General features: G+C 37.6%; 1 long non-coding RNA gene across 7 annotated transcripts in view; it reads left to right on the top strand.

Annotated features, from left to right (window-relative positions):
• The window catches only part of LOC109450257 (uncharacterized), a 641,742-nt gene that overhangs the window by 545,033 nt on the left and 82,615 nt on the right, over positions 1–14,094 (top strand). The window contains exon 1 of one of the 7 annotated variants that reach the window (XR_012494929.1): positions 7,127–7,147. The exons of the other annotated variants lie outside the window; for them this stretch is intronic. This is a non-coding gene — a long non-coding RNA (uncharacterized LOC109450257). Of the gene's footprint in view, positions 1–7,126; positions 7,148–14,094 lie in introns of those variants that run through there. 7 annotated transcript variants of the gene reach the window in all.

A 14,094-nucleotide genomic window follows, 5' to 3' on the forward strand; every position in this document is an offset into this window, starting at 1 on the left:
TTTATCTACTCTGCCATCTTGGATCTCTCTCATGGGAATATTTTTAATGTGGCTAATTTCACATTAGTAACCCTGTTCTAAACCTCCTCTGATTAAAGAAAAATCATTAAGAGGTCTATTATTTATAAGTGACTTGGAACCAATTTTTTTCATAAATACATGTTAAAGGCGTCAAAGATATTAAATGATATCTATTTTCCCATGGGACAGAGAATTTTGAACTCCACTCCTCCAGTGGTGAAAGAGTCTAAAAACAGCTTTTTTCCAATGACTATGAGATAAAGTTCAAAGGACTTCTGATAGCACTATTTATACTTAGCACAGCAACCGTGTGTGTGTGTGTGTGTGTGTGTGTGTGTGTGTGTGTGTGTGTGTGTAAAAACCATTTGACTTTAGGGACATTTACTATAGTAAATAAATATTTTCAATCAAATCTTTTTGAAAATGAGGAAAGGATAAAATTAAGAAAAAAAGATGTGTAAAGACAACTCTAAAGCTACTAAAGAACACAAAAGAAGATTTGAAAAAAATGGAAAGACATACCATTTTTCTGAGTGAGAAGACTCAATATGATATAGAGATTAATTCCTTCCAAGTAAATGTATAGATGTAATACAAACAAAATGAAAACCCGAATACCATTTTCACCTTATAGACTAATTCTAAAGTTCATTTGGAAGAATAAATGTGTGATCATAGCCTATAAATGTTAAGAAAGAAAATTAAGAAAGGACTTGTTCTACCAAATGGCAAAGCATAATGAAGTTTCAGTAATTAAACAGTGTGTGTTCTAGGAATTTGTATCCCCTGGAATACAAATAAGAATGATGATGTTCATTCTTAAATTGTAGCATTCTATAGCCTAAAGCACTCTCCAAATCTCAAAGGGGAGAAAATAAGCAAAGCAGTAGCAGCAATGATGAGACACCTTTACTTCCTACCCCAATTCCTTAGATTTGACCCCTGGCAGAGGACTAAAGGAGGGAGTGACAGCTATCATAAGAGAACATAAAAAACTGGGAAACCTGGGTGCCCTAGCTGTTTTTCTGTTTTACAGATGGGTAGAATTCATTTCAAAAGGGCATGCAGAAAACTATTTTACACTCTCCCTATTCCTGTCTCCATTGCATCAGTCAAAGTTATAGTATCATGCCTTTTTGTAGCGATGCCTTAAAATGGTCCCCCAAATAGTTATTTTAAAACTCCAACACCTTTTTGGAAAAGAAGGGATGACAATTCCAAACCTCACACAACAATTTTTGGAGCTGATTATAGAAAAAAATATTGTCTTACATGATTTGAAAAAGTAGAAACTGTTACATGGCTTTTAGGCCTAGCCCTGGTTCCTGGATTTCCAAATTCTATCAGAGCAGTGAAATGTTAGTAAAACAAACAAAGCAGTAGAATAGAATAGACACTAGAAACAGACTCTGGGAATTTGGTATTGGTAAAGCAAGATTTTAAATAAATAAAGTTGCTCTCATATATTTCTGGTATGAATGTAAAATTGGTAAGCCAATTTAGAAGGCAGTTTTGCAGAATCTGTTAAAACGAAAGACATGCATAGCCCATGACCCAGCAATTCCACTTCTCCATATGTCTCTGAAAAACATTGATGCGCGTGCATAACAAGAGAGGTACAAGGTTGTAGCACTAGCTAAACAGTGAAATACTGGAAACCATAAATGCCCATCAAGAAGGGACTAGCTAAATAACTTCAAGAATCATATTATGAATTTGATGCATAGGTAGAAAAGGCTGAGAAAGATCTCTGTACTCGTACAAAAAGATCTCTGCAACATATCACTGAATGAAAAATAAAAAATACAGCAAGGTTCAGAATAATACTACACAAGGTATTGTATGCTGAGGTATATACACCTCATACATATATGTATACCATACCAATCACCATTTTTTAAATTACATAAATTTTCATTAATATTTATCTGCCTCAAACCATACACAAAAATATGTTTCTTATGTATTAACAACTTAGCTGTGACTTTTTAAACTATAAAATTACTGAAAGGAATTATAAGAGAATATTTAACCTTACTAAGGTAAAATAAAGGCCAGAAACTGTAAATTTCTGACAGCTTTAATTTTATGACAAAGTAACAGCAACAAACTTCTATATAGTAAATAACTCTTTAAAAATTGAAAGAAAACTTGTTGGAAGGAATTTAAATGGCTGCAGCATCTCTTAGGGAGAAATCCATTGATATGTACATTTAAAATGCATGTACCCTGTACCCCAGCAATTCCATTTACAAGAGTTGATGTCACGGAAATAATTGTACTTATTGTCAACTACGTGTGTAAAAGGATGTTTAGTGCAGTAAGTTATGTTTATAACTGCACACAAAAGGGGGGAGGGCACTGAATGTCCATCAATAACTGGTTCAATAGATTATAGCACTTCCATAGAATGGAATACTATACAGCCGTTAAGGTGGAGAATATTAGTATTAACCTCTGTGGATTTCCACTGGCAAAATTCTGTGTTATCTCATTCTATTGCTCTTTCTCTCCCAGTCCTTGCCTTTTTAACAATGCTTTGAGATAGATATGGTTAGAATTCTCATTTTAATGATGATGGGGTTGAAGCTTACAGAGGTTAAGCAACCCAAATCAACTGTCTCACTCCAAATCTGGAACTTCTGGAAGACCCATATGTAGTGACATAGAAAGATATTAGTGAAACACTGATATGAAGAAAAGAAGTTGAACAATAGTATGTATAATGCAATCGCATTTATGTAAATAAATGTAAAAGTCTGTTGGGGAGAGAGAAATGTTGAAGTGGTAGTCTCTAAATGGATGGCATTACAGGTGTTTTCTGCCTTCTCTTTACTTAACTATATTTTCAGATTTTGTTCAACAAGGAACGCATATTGTACTTTTAAAAATAATTAAAGTAAATACTTCTAGGATACAACCAATAGTGTTTTAAAGTACTGGAGATTTTTTTTCCAATTACAGTTGACATTCAATATTATCTTTATTAGTTTGAGGTATACATTGTAGTTGTTAGACATATATATAATTTAAGAAGTGATCGCCCTGACTAGTCTAGTACCCACCTGGCACTATACATTACCATGTTATTGACTATATTCCTTATGCTTTACTTTACATCCCCACAACTACTTTGTAACCACCAATTTGTCCTTCCCAATCCCTCTGCCTTTTTCACCCAGCTCCCCAGCCCCCTTCCCTTCTGGTAACCATCAGCACTGAAGATTATTATTCTAGTAAAGTTAAATATTGAAAAGGCAGTGTTTTGAGAAGCATTTGAGATCTTGCTCCTTGACAATGTCATTAGTTTGGCTTGAATATACTCCTATAAAAAATCTTTTTTAAAAATAATGATAAATAATTATAAATTTATTTTAATAATAGTATAATAAAATGTGGCCTTTTGAGACTTCCTATGGTTTTTTCTAGAGAACATATTTCCATTGGTAGATGCTATATAACTTAGAATACGAAAAGGCAACTGGTCTTTTACAATGATCAAAAATTGATATATCAGTGGAGAGACAAAAATAATCTCTTTCTATTGTCCAACTACCTAGAAATTCAAGTACTGTTTTAAAGTACATTGGAATAAAAATTTTTGAGCAGGCTAATGTGAATTGTGGGTTTCTTGACAAAAAGGATGAACAAAGCAAGTTACTTTATTGTCTCCATTTTTCAAAAACCATCCTCTAAGATCTTTTTTCCAGGCAATGTCCTGATCTAGGGATCCCTAATCCAGTGAGCTGAACCTGCCAGATCAATCTGTACCTGTCACTTCCAGCGGTATAGTTCTTTAGACAAAATTACCATCAAGCAATAACACCCAACCATGATTCTGTCAAACAGCCCTACCACTCTTTTCTTTTATTCTTTTCTTTCTTTCCTTATTTTTTTACTGAAATCAGGTTAGAATGGGTATCAGGAGGAAAACTTGAAGCACTATAACAAGATAATACAGTCCCTACATTCTCAATTGGCAGGTGTGTTAAATAGGGCACAAAGGATCAAATTTCAATCCCCTTAATCCAATAGCTAGACTCAAAGCTAGAACTGCAACCCAGGTCTCCTGATTCCTGGCACAGAATTCTTGGACTGGACAACACTATGTAACATTCAATCTGAGGGGGCTAGTGTATAATGATACACAGGTTTTGGATTAGAGATGGTGTCAGATATTGGTGAGGGTGGGGTGAAGAAACAGGGATGTGGGGTGATTGTAGCCAGGTAAGCTTTAACACCAGCAGTCAGAGCCACTTGCGTTTCCCTTAGTCACATTTTCCTGAGAATGATGAGCCAACAGTTCCACTGGTGTAGATTCCAAAATGCCATACCCTAAGGAAGGTTCATGTCCATTAGTGAAAACCAAGGACTGGGAGAGAAAGAGCAATAGATGTTTTCACTCTTCCTCTAGTCTGAGATTTGATTGAAAGATATGGAAGATTGGATGGAGGCATAGAGAACCGCCTCCCAGTATAATCTGAGAGAAACAGTCCTCTCACCTCTGAAAGAGTATGTCCTCTAGTGACTTGCTGCAGTGCTGTTATAACCCACATTAAAGAGTCATTCCTTTGGGACAAAGAATTATTTACGTATTCAATATTAAAGAAGTATTTATTAAGAACATGTGTGCCAAACACTGTTCTTGGTGCTCCCCTGCCAACAAAAAGTAATGAATGAATAATAAGCAGTCTCTATCTTAAAGGTGCTCAAAATCTAGATGAGAATCAGACAAGACACAAGATAATTTAAATAAAAAACGATGTTAGCACAGGGTTAGGATGTTTGTCAAGCACTCAGGAGACCTGAAGGGCAGTGGCAGAGAAAGCAGGAAAAGGGGAAAGGGCAGGTGACACATACTGAGCAGCAGGCATAGGTGTGGTGGGTCCCAGAGCTGGAAAGGAATGGTAAGAGATGATGACAGAGAATAAACACAGGCTGGACGTGAAGCGCCCTCTTTATCCTGAGAGCCATCAAAGGGGTTTAGGCTGGCAGGGGAGGGGGGGGGGGAGAAGGTGATGTGTAATGTATTATATTGATGTTTATATATCATAATAGTGAGAATACAGTAATAGTCATTAACATATATGAAGAATTTGTTCCAGAAAATAAGTGGGGGCCGGAGAGACCCTTTGGGAATTAATCTCAGAATTAGATTCTTACTCTAAAACTGTGGGAAACCAGAGCTTTTAAATTTTGGCAGAATTTGTAATCTAGTTGAGAAGTTAAAATCCTATCACACAAAAATGTTCAAATACATGCGTTAATCTATAGGGTGGAAGTTTCAGTGTAGTAGTTCAGGAAAAGGCATGCCCTGGAGAAGACTGAAGCAGCCTCCAAGACCCTTATGAAGCAGAGGGGAAAGGCTTGCTGGGGAGAGTGAGAGCAAATGCCTGCTTGGGGTGGTGGGGGAGAGGGTTGTACTCAAAATAACAAAGGCTAGTGATATTCATTCAAGAAACGTTAACCAAGCCCTGTGCTAGGTGATTTTATTGGTACAGGATGAATAGATAAAAATGATATGTCCTCAAGGGTCTTCAGTTTAGTTCTCTGATGGCAAAAGAGAGCTACTGGTCTGATTGGAATAGCAGCTTTGCTGAAAGGGTAATTCAGGGCAAAGGAGAGAGAGAGAGAGAGAGAAGGGACTGGCAGAAAAAGATGATTCAGAGCAATGGACTCAGTGTACAACTTATGAATTCTTTGGGAGATAGATGGGTAAAGACCAGTAAAAACCCTGAAGGCAACCTTGATCATTTCACAGTGTGTTGCTGAGCCAATTAGACATGCATGTACACACACACACATGTGCATATATCCATGCACATGCAAACTTAATGCCTACTGACTGCAGTGTACCTTAGAGGTATATATAGATTGCCCTTAGATGAAAGATTTGCCATAGAATACTTAATTACAATATGTCTGTATTTTAGCTAGACCTGCCTTTCAAAGACTTTATTGCAAAAAAACAACAAAAATGAGAGCCTCTTTTGGTATAAACAGAAGCTTAAAAAAAATATCTTTGGATCATGTTTCATTTAGCTGAAAGATGTTTTGATGATAGAAATAGATGTGAAAGTCTTAGGAAGCATCCTGGACCTTGACTTAAAACAAAAAGTTTTCTACTAAAAAAACAAAAACAAAACAAAATCCATTATCTATTCATTATATTAAATTTATAATGTACATGAAAATGAGGGGGGAAAATCCTCCATAGTTAACCACAGCTAACATTTAATGTAGTTTCTTCTAATTGTGTATCTTTTAACCAATTTAACCAATTGTATCATTAAAGCTGAGTTTGCTATTTATTAGAAGGTACCTTTAGGTGCCCCTCTGACCAGGTTTCTGGTCTGCTAACCTACAGTTTTGTGTTTATGTTCAAGCTGACACAGATTTCAGGTTTGGAGCTGAAAGGAACCTCAGGGATTAAGTTCATTGCCTTAGAACAGTGGTTCTCAAAGTGTGGACCTCAGACCAGCCACTCTGGCTTCCCCTGTGAGCTGGTTAGAAATGCAGCATCATGGGCCCCACTCTCACTAGCTGCATATGAATCTCTGAAAAAGGGGCCCAGGAAAGAGTTTTAACAAGTTCTTCAGGAGGTTCAAGTTGGAGAACCAATGCTGGAGGACATTAGCTAGCTAGTAATAGTCACCAATCCACAGCAAGACCTAAGAATAACATGTTTGATGGGAACCTCGTGTGACCCACACAGAGATTTGCACAGAGTAGGTATTTAATAAGTGCTGTTGAGTGAAAGAACTGTCTCCTAAATTCTCCCAAGTTTTTAACCCTTTCCCTTTTGAACAGATACCTCCTACATTTGCCCTTGACGCAAACATTTATTTCCCCAGAATTCCCTTTGGTCCCTACTAAAGAAACTAAGTATCACAGAGTTTTCCTCTTAACTTTCCTCATTCTAGGGTCTTACTACTCAAAGTGTGGCAGCAGACCAGCAGCGTGGGAATCACGTGTCAGCTCCTTAGAAATATAGAAGCTCAGGCCCCACTCTAGACCTACTGAATCAGAACCTGTATTTTAACACGCTCCGCAGTGATGTCTGTACACACTAATGTTTGAGTAACAATCTTCTAGGGAGCCAGTTGCTACTCTTAATCCTGCTCAGGTGAGTTTTGTAATAAGTACTATGTGACACTTATTTACTCATTCATTCAACAAGTATTTCTTGAGTACCTACTGTGTGCAAGGATGGGTGGTATGGAAAGACAAAGATGAAGAAAACATGGTCTCAGACTCTTTGAGGAATGTATAGCTAATAAAGGAGTAGAATAATAGCTACAATACCAAGCAGCATTTGGTAAGAGTCTTCTGAGTGGTCTAAGATACTGGCATTCAGAGAGGCAGAGAATACTTCCTCCTAGGACAGAAGCAGATAAATAAGTCATTCAATTTATAAATTGGATTATAATATAAAAATAAGAAGTGCATAGTTCTAGCAATGACTTTAGAAGGTTTTGAAGTCATGGCAGAATATAGTAGAAGCATCTTCTTTGAAAACAGAAAGGCCTGAGTTCAAATCCAGCCAGGTGATCTTTACAAATTTGGGCTCCAAAGTAAATTGCCTAGGTAGGCATCCTGCTCTGCCATTTACCAGCTGTGTGAATTTGGGCAATTTACTAACATCTCTGTGCCTGTTTCCTCATCTGTAACATGTGAATAATAGCACTACCTGCCTCATAATTTTACTGTAGGATTAGGTAAGTTAATACCTGTAAAATAGTTAAAAATGTGGTACATAGTAAGTGTTCAATAAATAATTATTACTGTTGCTACTCACTTCCCTAATATGAGTCAGATTGCTTTCAGTTTTCTCACTATTATAAATAATTCTGTGACAAACGTCCTTATAGTAAGTGAGTTTTTAAAGGTATTCTTCACAATCCAAACTCTTCAGCCATTTTTTTTTAAGTTCGTGTTAGCTGTTTGCTTTAAGTACAAAGCAATGGATGAATAGATGCTATTGATCTGAAACCACTGGCTTTGCCAATATGTTTTTTTTAATGAAGAACAATGTCTTTTTCTTTTGTAGTCTTTCTTCTTTTTTTACTGTGGTACAACACACATAAAATTTGCCATTACTGACATTTAGTACATTTACAATGTTGTGCAATTTGCCGATATGTTTTCAGGCCACTTTTCCCAAAGATAGGCAAATATAATGTACAGAAAAGAAGAAAGATTATACCAAATAAAATAGACTTTTAAACAAAGCCTATAAAAAGGGACAAAGTAGGACCCAGTAATCCCATTTCTGGGTATTTATCCGAAGAAACCCAAAATGTTACTTCAAGTGGACATGTGCATCCATATGTTCATTGCAACACTGTTTACAGTGGCCAAGATGTAGGGGCAAGCTCGGTGTCCATCAATAGAAGAATGAATAAAGAGGAGGTGATACACATATACAATGGAATCTTGCTTGGCCATGGAAGAGAATGGGTTCTTGCCATCTGCGGCAGTATGAATAGACCTGGAGGGTGTTGTGCTGAGTGGAGTATTTCAGACAGAGAAAGACAGATGCCATGAGATTTTGCTTATATGTGGAATCTAAAGGACAAAATAGACAAACAAACTCATAGATACGGAGAACATTTTGATGGTTGTCAGATGGGAGGGGGCTTGGAGGTGGGTGAAAAAGGACAAGGGATTAAGAAGTACAAAGTAATTGTTATAAAGTAGTCATACAGGGGGCGGCCAGATGGCTCAGTTGGTTAGAGTGCAAGCTCTTAATAACAAGGTTGCTGGTTCAATTCCCACATGGGATGGTGGGCGGCACCCCCACCAACTAAAGATTGAAAACGGCAACTGGACTTGAAGGACAACGATTTGACTTGGAGCTGATGGGTCCTGGAAAAACACACTGTTCCCTAATATCCTAAATAAAAACAATTTTTAATACATAAAAATAATAAAGTAGTCATAGGGGTGTAGGACATAGCATAAGGAATATAATCAATAAGATTGTAACAACTATGTATGGTGTCAGATGGGTACTAAATTTATCAGGGTGATAGATGGGAGGGGGTTGGGGGACAGGGTGAAAAAGGTGAAGGGATTAAAAAGTACATGTTGGTAGTTACAAAAAAGTCATGGTGATGTACAGCATAAGGAATATAGTTAATAATGTGGTAATAACTATGTATAGTGCCAGGTGGGCACTAGATTAGTCAGGTGGATCACTTCTTAAATTACATAAATATCTAACCACTATGCTGTACACCTGAAAGTAATATAAAATAACACTGAATGTCAGCTGTAACTGAAAAATTACAAAGGTGGGGGACAAAAGGTGACAGGGAATAAGAGGTCCAAATTTCCAGGTATAAAACATAAGTCATGGGGATGTAATATATAGCATAGGGAATATAGTCAATAATACTGTGTTTTTTTGTTTTGCTTTTTAATTAAAATTTATTGGCGTGACAATGGTTAGTAAAATTACATAGGTTTCAAGTGTACAATTCTGTAATACATCATCTATATATCACATTGTGTGTTCACCACCCAGACTCAGTTCTCTTTCCATCACCAGATATTTGACCCCATTTACCCTCATCTATCACCCCGTCACCCCTGACCCTCTAGTAACCACTAAACTATTGTTTGCATCTGAGGTTTTGTTTCTCTATTTGTTTCTTGTTCCTTTGTTGCTTTCAGTCTTATATCCCATGTATCAGTGAAATCATATATTTCTCGACTTTTTCTGTCAGACTTATTTCACTTAGCATAATAATCTCAAGATCCATCCATGTTGTCGCAAATGGCACTATTTCATCTTTTCGTATGGCAGAATCATATTCCATTGTGTATATATTACAACAACTTCTTTATCCATTCATCTATCGAAGGACACTTTGGTTGTTTCCATGTCTTGGCCACTATAAATAGAGCTGCAATGAACATCAGAGCACATATATCTTTATGGATAAATGTTTTCAGATTTTGGGGGTATATACCCAGGAGAGGGATTGCTGGGTCATATGGTAATTCTGTTCTTAATTTGCCTTCCATAGCAGCTGTACCAATCTGCATTCCCACCAACAGTGTATGAGGGTTCCTTTTTCTCCACAACCTCTTCAACACTTCTTTTTATTTGTCTTGTTGATGATAACCATTTAAACTGGTGTGAGGTGATATCTCATTGTGGTTTTTATTTGCATTTCTCTGATATTTAGTGATGTTAAGCATCTTTTCATATGTCTAGTGGCCATCTGTATATCCTCTTTGGAGAAATGGGTCCTCTGCCCAATTTTAATTGGATTGTTTGTTTTTTTGTTGTTGAGTTCTATGAGTTCCTTATATATTTTGGATATTAGCCCCTTGTTGGAGGTGTTGTTTGCAAAAATCTTCTCCCATTTGGTTGGTTGCCTCTTTATTTTTGCTGTGCAGAAGTTTTTAAGTTTGATATAGTCCCATTCATTTATTTTAGCTTTTACTTCCCTTGCCTTTGAGGTCAAATTCACAAAATCCTCTTTGAAACCAAGGTCCATAAATATAGTACTTATGTTTTCCTCTATGCAGTTTATTGTTTCAAGTCTTATGTTTAGATCTTTGATCCATTTTGAATTAATTTTGGTACACAGTGACAGATAGCAGTCTAGTTTCATTCTTTGGCCTGTATCTTTCCAAGTCTCCCAGCACCATTTATTGAATAGGTTTTCTAGTCTCCACTGTATATTTTTGGCTCCTTTGTTGAAAATTATCTGTCCATATTTATGTGGGTTTATTTCTGCGTTTTCAATTCTATTCCATTGGTCTGTGTGTCTGTTTTTCTGCTGATATCATGCTGTTTTGATTATTGTTGCTCTATAGTATAAGCTGAAGTCAATGAGTACGATAGTCACTAATATTGTGAGAGTGTGGTACGGTGTCAGATGGTTGCTGGACTTATCACAGTGATCACTTCTTCAGGTATATAAATGTTGAATAACTGTGATGTACACCTGGAACTAATATAATATTGTATGTTATGTTAGTTATATTTTAATAAAAAATCTTTTTAAAAAGGATGTTTAGCAAAGATCCATAAAATTCCATTTCATAATAAATTCCAGAAAATTTTTTCCCCTTCTTTCGCCTCCCCCCACCCCACTCTAGTTCAAGCCATTGTTTCTCAGTCTAGTTGTGTAGGACACAGCTCCCTGGCCCATGCTGGTGTTATGAGCCTCATGCTCCCCCGCCCCCCCCTCAGGCTGAGGCAGTCGGCCACTCACAGCAGCCTGTGGCAGCTCACTCCAATGTTGCTCACAGCAGCCCAGCTCCAGGGAGAGCTGTTATTCACAATATTAACTATAGAGGGCTCAGGTTACTGGCCCATGTGGGAATAGAACCAGCGACCTCAGCATTAGGAGCGCAGTGCTCCAATCACCTGGGCCACCGGGCCAGCCCAGAAATTTGTTAATATAAATAAAAACTCTGGGTGCTCGAGGCTAGTCTCAGAGGAGGGGACCACCAACTCCTGAGCTCCTATGGGAGAACCTGCTCAGGATCGGGGACGAACGTGACCGAGTTAGGAGTTTTTAACCTTTCCATTCCTGGCAGTGACTCCTGGAGCTAAAGTGATGGAAATATGCAAATCAGTAAGTGGATGGCAGTAGCTAGCATTTTCTCTGAGAAGGTAAAAGCCCCTCTTCTGTTGTCCTCTCCCCTCCCCTCCATCCCTCTCCCTGTCTTTCACTTTCTCCCCCCTCCTCCGTCCTCTATCACTTTACTCCTTTGTTCCTGGCTCTGTGGAGCCAGGCTGCCTGCGTTCAAACTCGTCTCCACCACTGAGTGGTTGTGTGACCTTGAGGAAGTAATTAATCTCTGGACCTCAGTTTCTTTATCTGTAAAATAGGGATAGAATAGTACCCACCTCACAGGATAACTTGAAGACTAAATGAGTTACTACTAAGGTGCATGGAAGAGTGTCTTTCACATAATAAATGCTTAGGTAAATATTATCTTGGATACTTTTCTCCCACCATCAATCTTAAAAAAAAAAAAAATGGGAGAGGTCAGTAATAATCATAACAGGTGTGGACCACTAAATTGTGAGCATTTAATATTGGTGAAGCTGCCACGTCTTATTAGACTTTGTGCCCACCCCAGCCCGATACAGCCTTAGCGCAGTGCCTTTGTACGCCTCCATAAGTGCTTGTTGGAGAACGACGTCCCCATCATCAAGATGGGTAACTAAGTAGCAATCCAGCATCCTCTAGATATAAACTCTGGCTAAGGCTTAGTAAATTGGATGACCTAGGCCTAGTAGGGAAAACTCAAGTATGTTTTATTACACTTTCTCAAAATAACCTCCATATTGTAGACACCTACTGTACACAGTTTTCCTCCTTGTTGATTTAGGAACAAAGGAACAGTAACTGAAATAGCTTGGCTAGAATAGGGCAGTCATTTCAAGTCCCTGACACAAGTGTGTCATGGGAAGGTGTTCTGCTGTGAGTAATCTCTAGGGTCTTTTCCAACCCTGAAGCAAGAAGGTAACCACCCTTCATACCTTTGCATCCCTTTGAATGCATGCACTGATTAGCCAAATTCCTTGTGGATAAAATAGGCTCCTGAGGACCTGGATTGAACTCTTGGTTTTTGAATGTTGGCAAATAATTTTCAGTTTGTGTGAGGTCTGACCCCGCTGTCATAATCCATCAGTATTCTCCTTACTCTTTGATTAGAGGTGACTGGACTATGAGGAAAAAAAGGACAACTCTGATATAAATGTAATCACTTTAATGTGACTCCCTCTAGATCCAAGGGAGCCAGTAGTTATGAGCATTATTTTACCATAGTGTGGAAAAGGGTGTTTTTCGTGACTCTACTGGAAAAGCATTTCCCAAGACCTCAACTTTCCAAAACCTGGAACAGCCATATTTCATCTGCCACCACTCCTGTTCACTTTCTCAACTGCAGTTATGTTATTTGAACTGCTTTTCACTGCTTCCCATAAATGTAAAGATTACAACACGAAGTTTTATAACCTATACTGACTTCTGAGTACTTAATGGAGGTGAATCCCAGAAACATTTCCCAGCACTTATTTGCATATGCTGCTACCCCAGGTGTCCCAACAGTAGCTACTCCTTTGTCAGGAAATACCTCTCAACCACTGGGACCACCTGCAAAAGGCATCTCTACCTTGACCATCTCCTTGTTTTATTGTTTCAGATGCACACACATAGTTTTGATATTTGGCAAAACATAGTTTTAGTTGTTAAAGAAAAACTACCACCCCAGATGGGGAGAAGAAGGTAAAGATTTTCAGTAAGACCTTATTTCCGAAATGGCACCCTTTCCTCCTCCTATTGTTGCATTCCAGTTTCCCACATTTGAATAAAGTTCTGAGCCTTTCAAAAAAAAAAAAATTCCAAGTGGTATCCTACAATGACAGAATTAAAGTAACTCTAGTTCAATTCTTTGGCTTTAAAAAAAAAGAAGAAAGAAAAAGTAAACGTAATTAGTCTTAAAATACCTCTCATGAAAAAGAAAAAAATAAATTCCTCATTTTCAGATTTCATTAGGAAACCATCAGGTCCAATTACTAAAATTATAACCACTTTAAATCCTGTCTGAAATATATACATACTTATTAAAACTTAAATTGCCTGTGTCTGTGTAGTCAGGAACAGGACAGCTGGGATGGGACTAACACTCAAAGAGTCCTATTATAGTTCAGGCATTATAGAAGATGGTTGATGCAAATTACCCTATTTAGTCATTACAAAATCTACAAGTTATAACCATTATCTTCCATATTACAGATAAGGAAACTGAGGTTTGGAGATGTGAAGTAATTTGTCTAAACTTACACAGCTAAAAAGTAGTGGAGAGAGGACTCAGACTCAGGTCCACCTAATTCCCAAGTCCCATGCTCTTTTCTTTATACCATACTGCCTTGTTGATGTAAATGTAATATTATCCTAAGAGGAAGAGATTCTCTGAAAGTTACAGAAATTCCAAGAACCATCTAGATACAAAATCGTGAGTCTACAAACCAGGGAATCCAGTTTTTAGAGCTTTTCTTAGTGGTTGAACTATTTCTCCTAACATGTCATCCTCCTC

This window comes from Rhinolophus sinicus, linkage group LG01 (genome assembly GCF_036562045.2).
Source record: "Rhinolophus sinicus isolate RSC01 linkage group LG01, ASM3656204v1, whole genome shotgun sequence".
NCBI classification, from domain to species: Eukaryota; Metazoa; Chordata; class Mammalia; order Chiroptera; family Rhinolophidae; genus Rhinolophus; species Rhinolophus sinicus.